Consider the following 12,138-nt stretch of genomic DNA (forward strand, 5'->3'; position numbering starts at 1 on the left):
CTTTCTCAACATAGGCCTCAAAGTGATCCAAATATCCATTTACAGATTCTACAAAAAGACTGTTTCCAAACTGATCAATCAAAACAAATTTTTAACTCTCTGAGATGAAAGCACACATAACAAAGGAGTTACTCAGACAGCTTTTCTCTAGTTTGTATGTGAAGATATTTCCATTTCACCTGAGGCCATAAAGGGCTCACAAATATTCCTTTGAATGTTCTACAAAAAGACTGTTTCCAAAGTGCTCAATCAAAAGAAAGGTTCAACTCTGTGAGATGAATGCACACATCACAAAGAAGTTTCTCAGAATACTTCTGTCTAGTCATTATGTGAAGATATTTCCTTTTTCACCATAGTCTTTAAACCGCTCAAAAATATCCCTCTGCAGATACTACAAAAAGACTATTTCCAAACTGGTCCATCAAAGAAAGTTTCAACTCTGTGAGATGAATGGACTCATCACAAAGAAGTTTCTCAGAATTCTTCTGTCTAGTTTTTATGTGAACATATTTCCTTTTTCACCGTAGGACTCAAATTGCTCCAAATATCCATTTGCAGATCCTACAGAAAGAATGTTTCCAAACTGCTCAATCAAAAGATAGGTGCAACTCTGTGAGACGAAAGCACACATCACAAAGAATTTTCTCAGAAAGCTTCTGTCTACTTTTTATATGAAGGTATTTCCTTTGGCACCATAGGCCTTAAACTGCTCACAAATATAACTCTGCTTATACTTCCAAGAGACTTTCTCCAAATTGCTAAATCAAAAGAAACGTTCAACATTGTGAGATGAATGCACACATCACAAAGAAGTTTCCCAAAATGCTTCTGTCTAGTTATTTTGTGAAGATATTTCCTTTTTCACTATAGTCTTTAAACTACTCAAAAATATCCCGCTGCAGATACTACATAAAGACTGTTTCCAAACTGATCCATCAAAGAAAGTTTCAACTCTGTTAGATGAATGGACTCATCACAAAGAAGTTTCTCAGAATTCTTCTGTCTAGTTTTTATGTAAACATATTCCCTTTTTCACCATAGGACTCAAATTGTTCCAAATATCCATTTGCAGATTCTACAAAAAGAATGTTTCCAAACTTCTCAATCAAAAGAAAGGTGAAACTTTGTGAGACAAAAGCACACATCACAAAGAAGTTTCTCAGAAAGCTTCTGTTTACTTTTATATGAAGGTATTTACTTTTGCACAATAGGCCTTAAACTGCTCACAAATATAACTCCGCTTATACTTCCAAGAGACGTTCTCCAAATTGCTAAATCAAAAGAAACGTTCAAATTTGTGAGATGAATGCACACATCACAAAGAAGTTTCTCAAAATGCTTCTGTCTAGGTTTCATGTGAAGATATTTATTTTTCACCATTGGCCTAAAACCACTCTGAAACATCCCTTTGCAGTTTGTACAAAAAGACTGTTTCCAAACTGCTCAATGAAAAGAAATGGTCAACTATTAGAGATGAATGGAAATGTCACAAATAGTTTTCTCAAAAAGCTACTGTCTAGTTTTTATGTGAAGATATTTCCTTTTCCACTATAGGCCTCAAAACGCTCCAAATATCCATTTGCAGATTCTACAAAAAGACTGTTTCCAAACCGCCCCATAAAAAGAAAGGTTCAACTCTGTGAGAGGAAAGTGCACATCACAAAGAAGTTTCTCAGAAAGCTTCTATCTAGTTTTTATGTGAAGATATTTCATATTTCAACATAGGCCATAAGGGGCTCAAAAATTTCCATTTGCAGATTCTAAGAAAATACATGTTCCAAACTGCTAAATCAAAAGAAAAGTTTAACTCTGTGAGATGAATGAGCACATCACAAAGAAGTTTCCAGAAAGCTTCTGTCTAGTTTTTATGTGAAGATGTTTCTTTTCCACCATAAGCCACAAAAGGCTAGGAAATTTCCCTTTCCAGCTTCTACAAAAGACTGTTTCCAAACTGCTCAATTGAAATAAAGGTTGAATTCTGTGACATGAATTGACACATCACAAAGAAGTTTCTCAGAAATCTTCTGTCTAGTTTTTATGTGAAGATTCTTCCTTTTTCACCATGGGCCTCAAATACCTCCAAATATCCATTAGCAGATTCTGCAAAAACACTTTCCAAACTGCTCAATCAAAAGAAAGGTTCAGTACTGTGAGAAGAAAGCACACATCACGCAGAAGTTTCTCAGAAATCTTCTGTCTAGTTTTTATGTGGAAATATTTCGTATTTCATCACAGGCCATAAAGAGCTCACAAATATCTCTTTGCAGATTCTACAAAACGACTGTTTCCAAACTGCTCAATCAAAAGAAAGGTTCAACTCTGTGACATGAATGGACACATCACAAAGAAGTTTTTCAGAATGCTTCTGTCTACTTTTTATGTACAGATATTTCGTTTCCACCATAGACCTCAAATGGCTCAGAAATATCCCTTTGCACATTTTACAAAAAGACTATTTCCAAACTGCTCAAACAAAAGAAAGATTCAACCCTCTGAAATGAAAGCTCACATCACAAAGAAGTTTCTCAAAATGCTTCTGTCTAGTTTTTATGTGAATATATTTCCTTTTTGACCTTAGGCCTCAAACTCCCCAAATATCCATTTGTAGACTCTTCAAAAAGACTGTTTCCAAAGTGATCAATCCAAAGAAAGGTTCAACTGTGTAGGATGAATGCACACATCACAAAGAAGTTTCTTGGAAAGATTCTCTCTAGTATTTATGTGAAGATATTTCCTATTTCTCCATAGGCCTAAAGGGGATCACAAATATCCCTTTGCAGATACTACAAGAAGACTGTTTCCAAACTGCTCAATGAAAAGAAAGGATCAACTCTGTGAGGTGAATGCACAGATAAAAAAGAAGTTTCTCAGAATGCTTCTGTCTAGTTTTTATGTGAAGATATTTCTTTTTCACCACAGGCCTGAAACCACTCAGGAATATTCCTTTGCAGATTGCACAAAAAGAATGTTTCCAAACTCTTCAAGGAACAGAAAGCTTCAACTCTTTGATATGAATGCAAACATCACAAAAAGTTATCTCTAAAAGCTTCTGTCTGGTTTTTATGTGACTATTTACTTTTTCAGCATAGGCATCAAACAGCTCACAAATATACATTTGCAGATTCTATACAACGACTTGTTCCCAAACTGCTCAATGAAAAGAAATGTTCAAATCTGTGAGATGAAAGCACGCATCACAACGAAGTTTCTCAGAAAGTTTCTGTCTAGTTTTTAGGTATAGATACTTCCTTTTTCACCTTATGCCTCAAAGCACCCCAAATATCCATTTACCGATTCTACAAAAAGAGTGTTTCCAAACTGCTCAATCAAAGGAAACGTTCAACTCTGCGAAATGAAAGCACACATCACAAAGAAGTTTCTCAGAATGCTTTTGTCTAGTTTTTATGTGAAGACATTTTCTATTTCACTATAGGACTCAAAGGGCTCAGAAATATCCCTTTGCAGATTCTACAAAAGGACTGTTTCCAAACTGCTCAATCAAAAAGAAGGTTCACAAGCATCACAAAGAAGTTTCTCAAAATCTTCTGTCTAGTTTTTATGTGAAGATATTTCCTATTTCATCATAGGTCTCAAAGGGCTCAGAAATATCCCTTTGCAGATTCTATGAAAAGACTCTTTCCAAACTACTGAATGAAATGAAAGTTTCAAATCTGTGGGATGAATGCACACATCACAGAGAAGTTTCCTGGAATGCTTCTTTCTGATTTTTATGTGAAGATATTTCTTTTTCACCATAGGCCTCAAACCACTCAGAAATATCCCTTTACAGATTGTGCAAAAAGACTGTCTCTAAACAGCTCAATGAAAAGGAAGATTCAACTCTGGGAGATGAATGCAAACATCACAAAGAAGTTTCTCAAAAAGCTTCTGTCTGGTTTTTATGTGAAGGTATTTCCTTGTTCACCATAGGCCTCAAACTGCTCACAAACATCCCTTTGCAGATTCTATAAAAAGACTGTTTCCAAACTGCACAATGAAAAGAAAGGTTAAACTCTGTGAGATGAAAGCACACATAACAAAGAAGTTTCTCAGGATGCTTTTGTATAGTTTTATGTGAAGAAGTTTCCTTTTTCACCATAGCAATCAAAAGAATGGTTCAAATGTGTGGGATGAATGCACACATCCCAAAGACGTTTCTCAGAAAACTTCTGTTTAGTTTTTTGTGAAGATATTTCCTTTTTCACCATGGGCCTCAAAGCGCTCCAAATATCCACTTGCAGATTCTACAAAAAGAGTGTTTCCAATCTGCTCAATCAAAAGAAATGTTCAACTCTGTGAGGTGAAAGCACAGGTCAAAAAGAAGTTTCTTAGAAACCTTCTGTCTAGTTTACATGTGAAGATATTTCATATTTCAAAATAGGCCTCAAAGGGCTCAGAAGTATACCCTTGCAGATGCTAGAAAAAAGAGTGTTTCCAAACAGCTCAATCAAAAGAAAGATTTAACTTGGTGAGATGAATGCACACATTACATAGAAGTCTCTCATAATGCTTCTGTCTAGTTTTTTGAGAAGCCATTTCCTTTTTCACTATAGGCCTCAGTCTGCTCATTAATAGCCCTCTGCAGATACTAGAAAAAGAGTCTTTCCAAACTGCTCAATCAAAATAAAGGTTCAAATCTTTGAGATGAAAGGCATGTCACAAAGAAGTTTCTCAGAAAGTTTCTGTCTAGTTTTTATGTGAAGATATTTCCTATTTCACTTTAGGCCTCAAAGGGATCACAACTATCCCTTTTCAGATTCTACAAAAAACTCTTTCCGAACTGCTTCATCAAAGGAAAGGTTCAATTCTGTGAGATGAATGCACACATAAAAAATTAGTTTCTCAGAATGCTTCTGTCTTGTTTTTATGTGAAGATATTACTTTTTCACCATAGGTCTCAAACCGCAAACAGATATTCCTTTGCAGATTGCACAAAAAGTATGTTTCTACACTGCTCAATGAACAGAATGTTTCAACTCAGTGAGATGAATGCAAACATCACAAAGAGTTTTCTCAAAATACTTCTGTTTAGGTATTATGTGAAGGTATTTACTTTCTCACCATAGGCCTCAAACTGCTCACAAATATCCCTTTGCAGATTCTACAAAATGAGTTGTTGCCAAACTGTTCAATGAAAAGGAAGGTCCAAATCTGAGATGAAAGCACGCATCACAAATAAGTTTCTTAGAAGTTTCTGTCTAGTTTTTATGTGCAGATATTTCCTTTTTCACCATAGGCCTCAAAGCACTCCAAATATCCCTTTGCAGATTCTACAAAAAGAGTGTTTCCAAACTGCTCAATCAAAAGCGAGGTTCAACTCTTTGAGATGAAAGCACACAGTACAAAGAAGATTTTCAGAAAGCTTTTGTCTAGTTTTTATGTGAAGACATTTTCTATTTCACCGTAGGCCTCAATGGACTCACAAATATCCCTTTGCAGATTCTACAAAAGGACTCTTTCCAAACTGCTTAATCCAAGGAAAGTTTCAACCCTGTGACATGAATGCACACATCACAAAGAAGTTTCTCAGAATGCTTCTGTCTAGTTTTTAGGTGAAAATATTTCCTGTTCACCATAGGCATAAAACGTTGCAAATATCCATTTGCAGATTCTACAAAAAGACTGTTTCCAAACTGCTCAATCAAAAGAAAAGTTCAACTCTGTGAGATGAAGGAACATATGACAAATAAGTTTCTCAGAAAGCTTCTGTCCAGTTTTTATTTGAAGATTTTCCCTATTTCACCATAGGCCTGAAAAGGCTCACAAATATCGTTTTGTATATTCTAAAAAAAGACTGTTCCCAAACTGCTCAATCAAAAGAGAGGTTCAAATATGTGTGATGAATGCACACATCACAAAGAAATTTCTCAGAATGTTTCTGTCTAGTTTTTATGCGAAGATATTTCTCTTTCACCATAGGCCTCAAATGGCTCAGAAATATCCCTTTGCAGCTTGTACAAAAAGACTGTTTCCAAACTGCTCAATCAAAAGAAAATTTCAACACTGTGAGATGAATGCACACATCACAAAGAAGTTTCTCAGAAAGCTTCTGTTTAGCATTCATGTGAAGATATATCTTTTTTCACCATAGGACCAAATGGGCTCAGAAATATCCCTTTGCAGATTCTACAAAAGGACTGTTTAGAAAACTTCTTAATCAAAAGAAAGGTTCAGCTCTGTGAGTTGAATGCATACATCTCAAAGAAGTTTCTCACAACGGATCTGTCGAGTTTTTTTTGTGAAGATATAACCTTTTTAACCATAGATCATAAACTGCTCATGAATATCCCTCTGCAGATACTACAAAAAGAATCTTTCCAAACTGCTGCATCCAAAGAAATATTCAACTATGTGAGATGAATACACCCATCACAAAGAAGTTTCTCAGAATGCTCCTGTCTGGTTTTTATGTGAAGATATTTCCTTTTTCACCATGGGTCTCAAAGTGCTCCAAATATCCATTTACAGACTCTACAAAAAGAGTGTTTCCAAACTGCTCATTCAAAAGAAAGGTTCAACTCTGTGAGATGAAAGCACACATCACAAATTAGTTTCTCAGAAAGCTTCTGTCTAGTTTTTATGTGAAGATATCTCCTATTTCACCGTAGGCCATAAATAGCTCACAAATATTTTTTGCAGATTCTTCAAAAAGACTGTTTCCAAACTGCCCAATCCAAAGAAAGGTTCAACTCTGTGAGATGAATGGACACATCACAAAGAAGTTTCTCAGAATGCATCTATCCAGTTTTATGTGAAGATATTTCTTTTTCATCCTAGGCCTCAATGGGCTCAGAAATATCCCTTTGCAGATTCTAAAAAAGAACTGTTTCCAAATAGCTCAATCTAAAGAAAGGTTCACCTCTGTGAGTTGAATGCACACATCACAGAGAAGTTTCCCAGAATGCTTCTGTCTACTTTGTATGTGAAGGTATTTCCTTTTTCACCATAGGCCTCAAACCGTTCAAAAATATCCCTCTGCAGATACAACAAAAGGACTGTTTCCAATCTGCTAAATCAAAAGATAGGCTCAACTCTGTGAGATGAAAGCACACATCACAAAGAAGTTTCTCAGAAAGCTTCTGTCTAGTTTTTATGTAACAATATTTCCTATTTCACCACAGGCTTCAATGGACTCAAAAATATCCCTTTCAGATTCTATAAAAAGAGTGTTTCTGAACTTCTCAATGAAATGAAAGTTTCAACCCTGTGAGGTGAATGCACACATAAAAAAGAAGTTTCTCAGAATGCTTCTGTCTAGTTTTTATGTGAAGATATTACTTTTTCACCATAGGCCTCAAACTGCTCAGAAATATCCCTTTGCAGATTGAACCAAAAGACTCTTTCCATACTGCCCAATGAAAAGAAAGATTCATCTGTGTGAGATGAATGCACACATAAAAAAGAAGTTTCTCAGAATGCTTCTGTCTAGATTTTTTTGTGAAGATATTTCCTTTTTCACCATAGTCCTTAAAGCATTCACAATTATCCCTCTGCGGATACTACAAAAAGGCTGTTTCCAAACTGCTCCATGAAAAGAAACGTTCAACACTGTGAGATGAATGCACACATCAGGAAGAAGTTTCTCGGAATGATTCTGTCTAATTTTTATGTGAAGATAATTCTTTTTCACTACAGGCATCAAACGGCTCAGAAATATCCATTTGCAGATTGTACAAAAATACTTTTTCCAATCTGCTCAATCAAAAGAAAGGTTCTGCTCTGTGATATGAATCCAGGCATCACAAAGAAGATTCTCAGAAAGCTGCTTTTTAGTGTTTTTGTGAAAATATTTCCGTTTTCACCATGGGCCTAAAAGCGCTGCAAATATCCATTTGTGGATTCTACAAAAAGACTGGTTAGAAACTGCTCAATCAAAAGAAAAGTTCAACTCTGTGAGATGAAAGCATACATTGCAAAGCATTTTCTCAGAAAGATTCTGTCTAGTTTTTATGTCAAGGTATTTCCTGTTTCATCATAGGCTGTGAAGGGCTCACAAATATCCATTTGCATATTTTAAAAAAAGACTGTTTCCAAACTGCTCAAACAAAAGACAGGTTCAACTCTATGAGATGAATGCACACATCAGAAAGAACTTTCTCAGAATGCTTCTGTCTAGTTTTTATGTGAAGATATCTCTTTTTCACCTAGGTATCAAATGGCTAAGAAATATCCCTTTGCAGATTTTACAAAAAGACTGTTTCCAAACTGCTCAATAAAGAAAGTTTCAACACTGTGAGATGAATACTCACATCAAAAAGAAGTTTCCCAGAAAGCTTCTGTTTTCTTTTTATTTGAAAATATTTCCCTTTTCACCATAGGCCTCAATGGGCTCAGAAATATCCCTTTGCAGATTCTACAAAATGACTGTTTAGAAAACTGCTGGATCCAAATTACACCATTACTGTTCACACACTGCAGCCTCAACCTCCCCAGGGTTAGGCTATTCCTCAAGGGATCCTACAGCCTCGGCCTCCCAAAGTGTTGGGGTTACAGGCGTGAGCCACCAGCAGCTGGCCTGAGTTAATACATCTGGTCTCACTACGTCTTAACCACACACCCATGAGGAACTCAAGTCAAGAGATAGTTGGCAAGAGACTCTCAACATTCTCTACTGAAAGCAGTGAGGTGGATGGCAGACGTGTGTCCCGAGCTCCTGGGGTTTTAGGTGACCATGTGTAGAGGAGAGATTTCCAATGTTTCCAGAGAGGCGCGAGCCAGTTATTCGGGGCATCGGAACACGAGATGGGGTTTCTGACAGCAACTTAAGGGCCAGGAAGGGCCAGAATCTGCCAAGGCCCATGTCCCAGGGTGGGGCCAATGGAACCCAAGGTAGAGGGAGTCAGCAGTCCTCACAGAGAGGACTCCAGCCCTAGGCCCCGCTGTGCAGACCAAATCAGAAGGAAGAGAGTCCTTCGTCCTACATGCCACATCCCTCCACTGAACTTGGGAGTGGAACTGTTTCCCAAATATGAGGTGACTTTCGCTTTGTAATGGATCACAAGGGGCCGGGCTTTCCACAGTCGGCAGGATAAAGAAGTCATGCTGGCTCAGCCACCCCCATCCCCCGGTAACTGGTGAATTTAAATGAGCCGAGGCTGGCCCGGCCGGAGCCGCTACAGGGGGGAGGGTGGTGGGTGGGGTGGGGGTTTCCTGAGGCACTGCAGAAATTGGGCCTTTGCCTCGAGGATGACAGTGCTGCAGAAACCCTTCCAGGCTGCTATATGGCAAGCACTAAACCACTATGCTTACCGAGGTGGGGTTTTCCTCACAGAACGCCTTTATGCAGAAGTACACTCAGAAGAAGCCTTGTTTTTAATGGCAACCTGTTCTTAACTCCCAGGAAAAGCCTATAAAGCATATAGACTCTTGAAGAGACACAGTTGTCCTACACCGCAATGCAAATACCTGCTTGCAAAATGTTGTGTTGATCTCAGTAAGCTTGCAGACTGGGAACCAATCTTATCTGGTGGAGTGTTTAATAAGCAGAAAAGCCATGATGATATTGTTACTGAGTTTGGTGATTCAGTTTGCTTTCCCCTTCCATTGTTGGGACGTGTATATTGCAAGACAGATCGGCTTGCCAAAGGATAAGAATGTTACCAAAAGAGACTTAGTTTAAATCCTTTCCTCTGGTATCCCTTTGAATCATTATGTGAAATAGGTGAAAAGCCAGATCCTGACCAAACATTTAAATTCACATCTTTACAGAACTTTAGCAACTGTCTGCCCAACTCTTCAACAACACAAGTACCTAATCACAGTTTATATCACAGACAGCCTGAGACCATTCTTATGGAAACACCCCAGGACACAATTGAATTAAACAGAGTCAATTTAGAATCTTCCAATTCAAAGTACTCCTTGAATACAGATTCCCCAGTGTCTTTTATTGATTCAGCTGTAATTTCACCTGAAACTATCCCACTGGGAACAGGAACTTCCATATTATCTAAACAGGTTCAAAATAAACAAAAAACTGGTCGAAGTTTATTAACAGGACCAGCAGCTCTTAGTCCATTTACCCCGAGTTTTGGGATCTTTCCATTAGAAACCCCAAGTCCTGGAGATGGATCTTATTTACAAAACTACACTAATACACCTTCTGTAATTGATGTGCCATCCGCTGGAGCCCCTTCAAAAAAGTCTGTTGCCAGAATTGGCCAAACTGGAGCAAAGTCTGTCTTCTCGCAGAGTGGAAATAGCCGAGAGGTAACTCCAATTCTTTCACTAACAGAAAGTTCTGGTCCATAAATAACTACAACACCTCAGGTAATGAGCCCCACTATGACATCTCCCCCAAAAGCACTGCATCGAAGAAGTTCATGACTCTTTACTAGTGACAGTTCCACAACCAAGGAGAATAGGAAGAAATTAAAAATGAAGTTTACACCTAAAATCCCAAACAGAAAAACAAAAAGTTAAACTAATAAAGGAGGAATAACTCAATCTAATATAAATGACAACCTGGAAATTACAAAATTGGACTCTTCCATCAATTCAGAAGAGGAAATATCCACAATCACACCTCAGATTCAGACTTTTAATCTACAAAAAGTAGCAGCAGAAGGCTTGATGAGCCTTCTTCGTGAAAGGGGGAAAGGTTATTTAGCTTTAGGTTCATACCACTGCAAAGAAGCTATAAATATTTTGAGCTATCTACCTTCTCACCACTTCAATACTGGTTGGGTACTGTGCCAAATTTGAAGGTCCTATTTTGAACTTTCAGAGTACATGCAAGCTGAAAGAATATTCTCAGAGTTTAGAAGGATTGAGAATTATAGAGTCGAAGGCATGCAAATCTATTCTACAACATTTTGGCATCTTCAAAAAGATGTCGCTCTTTCATTTCTGTCAAAAGACTTAACAGACATGCATAAAAATTCGCCAGAGGCCTGGTGTGCTGCAGGGAACTGTTTCAGTCTGCAACGGGAACATGATATTGCAATTAAATTCTTCCAGAGAGCTATCCAAATGGATCGAAATTATGCTTATGCCTATACTTTATTAGGGCGAGAGTTTATCTTAACTGAAGAATTGGACAAAGCATTAGCTTGTTTTCGAAATGCTATCAGAGTCAATCCTATATATTACAATGCATGGTAAGTGGTAATGAATTGTAAAGACAAAGTCTTGTTGATGGTGCTGGTAGTCACTAATTTTTCTTGTTAAAAAGCTCTTTATTGTCATGAATTTGGTTACTAATACTTAGGAATGGTACATTCTGGTCAATAACTTCAAACTAACTTTTTTTATGAAATGTATGTCTTTAACAAACTCTTCAGTTAACTAATGATAATAGAATACGAGATGCTTATACTCAACAGTTTCAGTCTTCTAAAAAACTTTTGCAGATACTGTAGTTGTGTTTTGTTTGTTTGCTTGTTTAGTTTTGTTACTTGATTTGTTACTTTTTCTTCGAACACAAAAATGGTGATTGGGACAAAAAATGCTTGGGAAATTGGAAAGGAATAGCATAATTCACTTATTGGATAATAGAAAAAAACACTGAAAAAGTTCACTAGCTGCTTATTGACAATGTTCCAGTTTATTGAGTTACTATTAAGAACTTAATGTATCCTTTATTTAGCAGTATCTCTGTTTTACTTTTTTGTATTTGTGTATAAGTAGACACATAGGAAATTACTACCCAGGTCATATTGTTATCAACTGAATAACATATGAAAAAGTTTGGTCCTACTTCTGCCTCAACACCCTACTTACTGTTGACATTTATTGTATTTCTCTGGACTGACTTAAAAGTTTAAATATCAAGAGAGGGCAAGGCATGGTGGCTCATGCCTGTCATCCCAGCACTTTGGGAGGCGAAGGCAGGCAGATCACAACGTCAAGAGATCGAGACCATATGTTGAAACACTGCCTATATTAAAAGTATAAAAATTAGCTGGGCATGGTGGCAGGCGCCTGTAGTCCCAGCTACTCAGGAGGCTGAGGAAGGATAATCGCTTGAACCTGGGAAGTGGAGGTTGCAGTGAGCCAAGATTATGCCATTGCACTCCAGCCTGGGCGACAGAGTGAGACGCCATCTCAAGAAAAAAATAAAATAAAAATAAAATAAAATAAAATAAATATCAAGAGAAAGTACAATTCTGAAGTAGTAACTCTGCAGAAGCTTTTTTG

General features: G+C 37.3%; 1 pseudogene; it reads left to right on the forward strand.

Moving 5' to 3' along the window:
- The first annotated feature begins 9,186 nt into the window (after window positions 1-9,186).
- LOC134738029 (cell division cycle protein 27 homolog) lies at window positions 9,187-11,103 on the forward strand (annotated as a pseudogene).
- Window positions 11,104-12,138: the final 1,035 nt, after the last annotated feature.

The sequence above is a fragment of the Pongo pygmaeus genome, chromosome 14 (genome assembly GCF_028885625.2).
Source record: "Pongo pygmaeus isolate AG05252 chromosome 14, NHGRI_mPonPyg2-v2.0_pri, whole genome shotgun sequence".
NCBI lineage: Eukaryota > Metazoa > Chordata > Mammalia > Primates > Hominidae > Pongo > Pongo pygmaeus.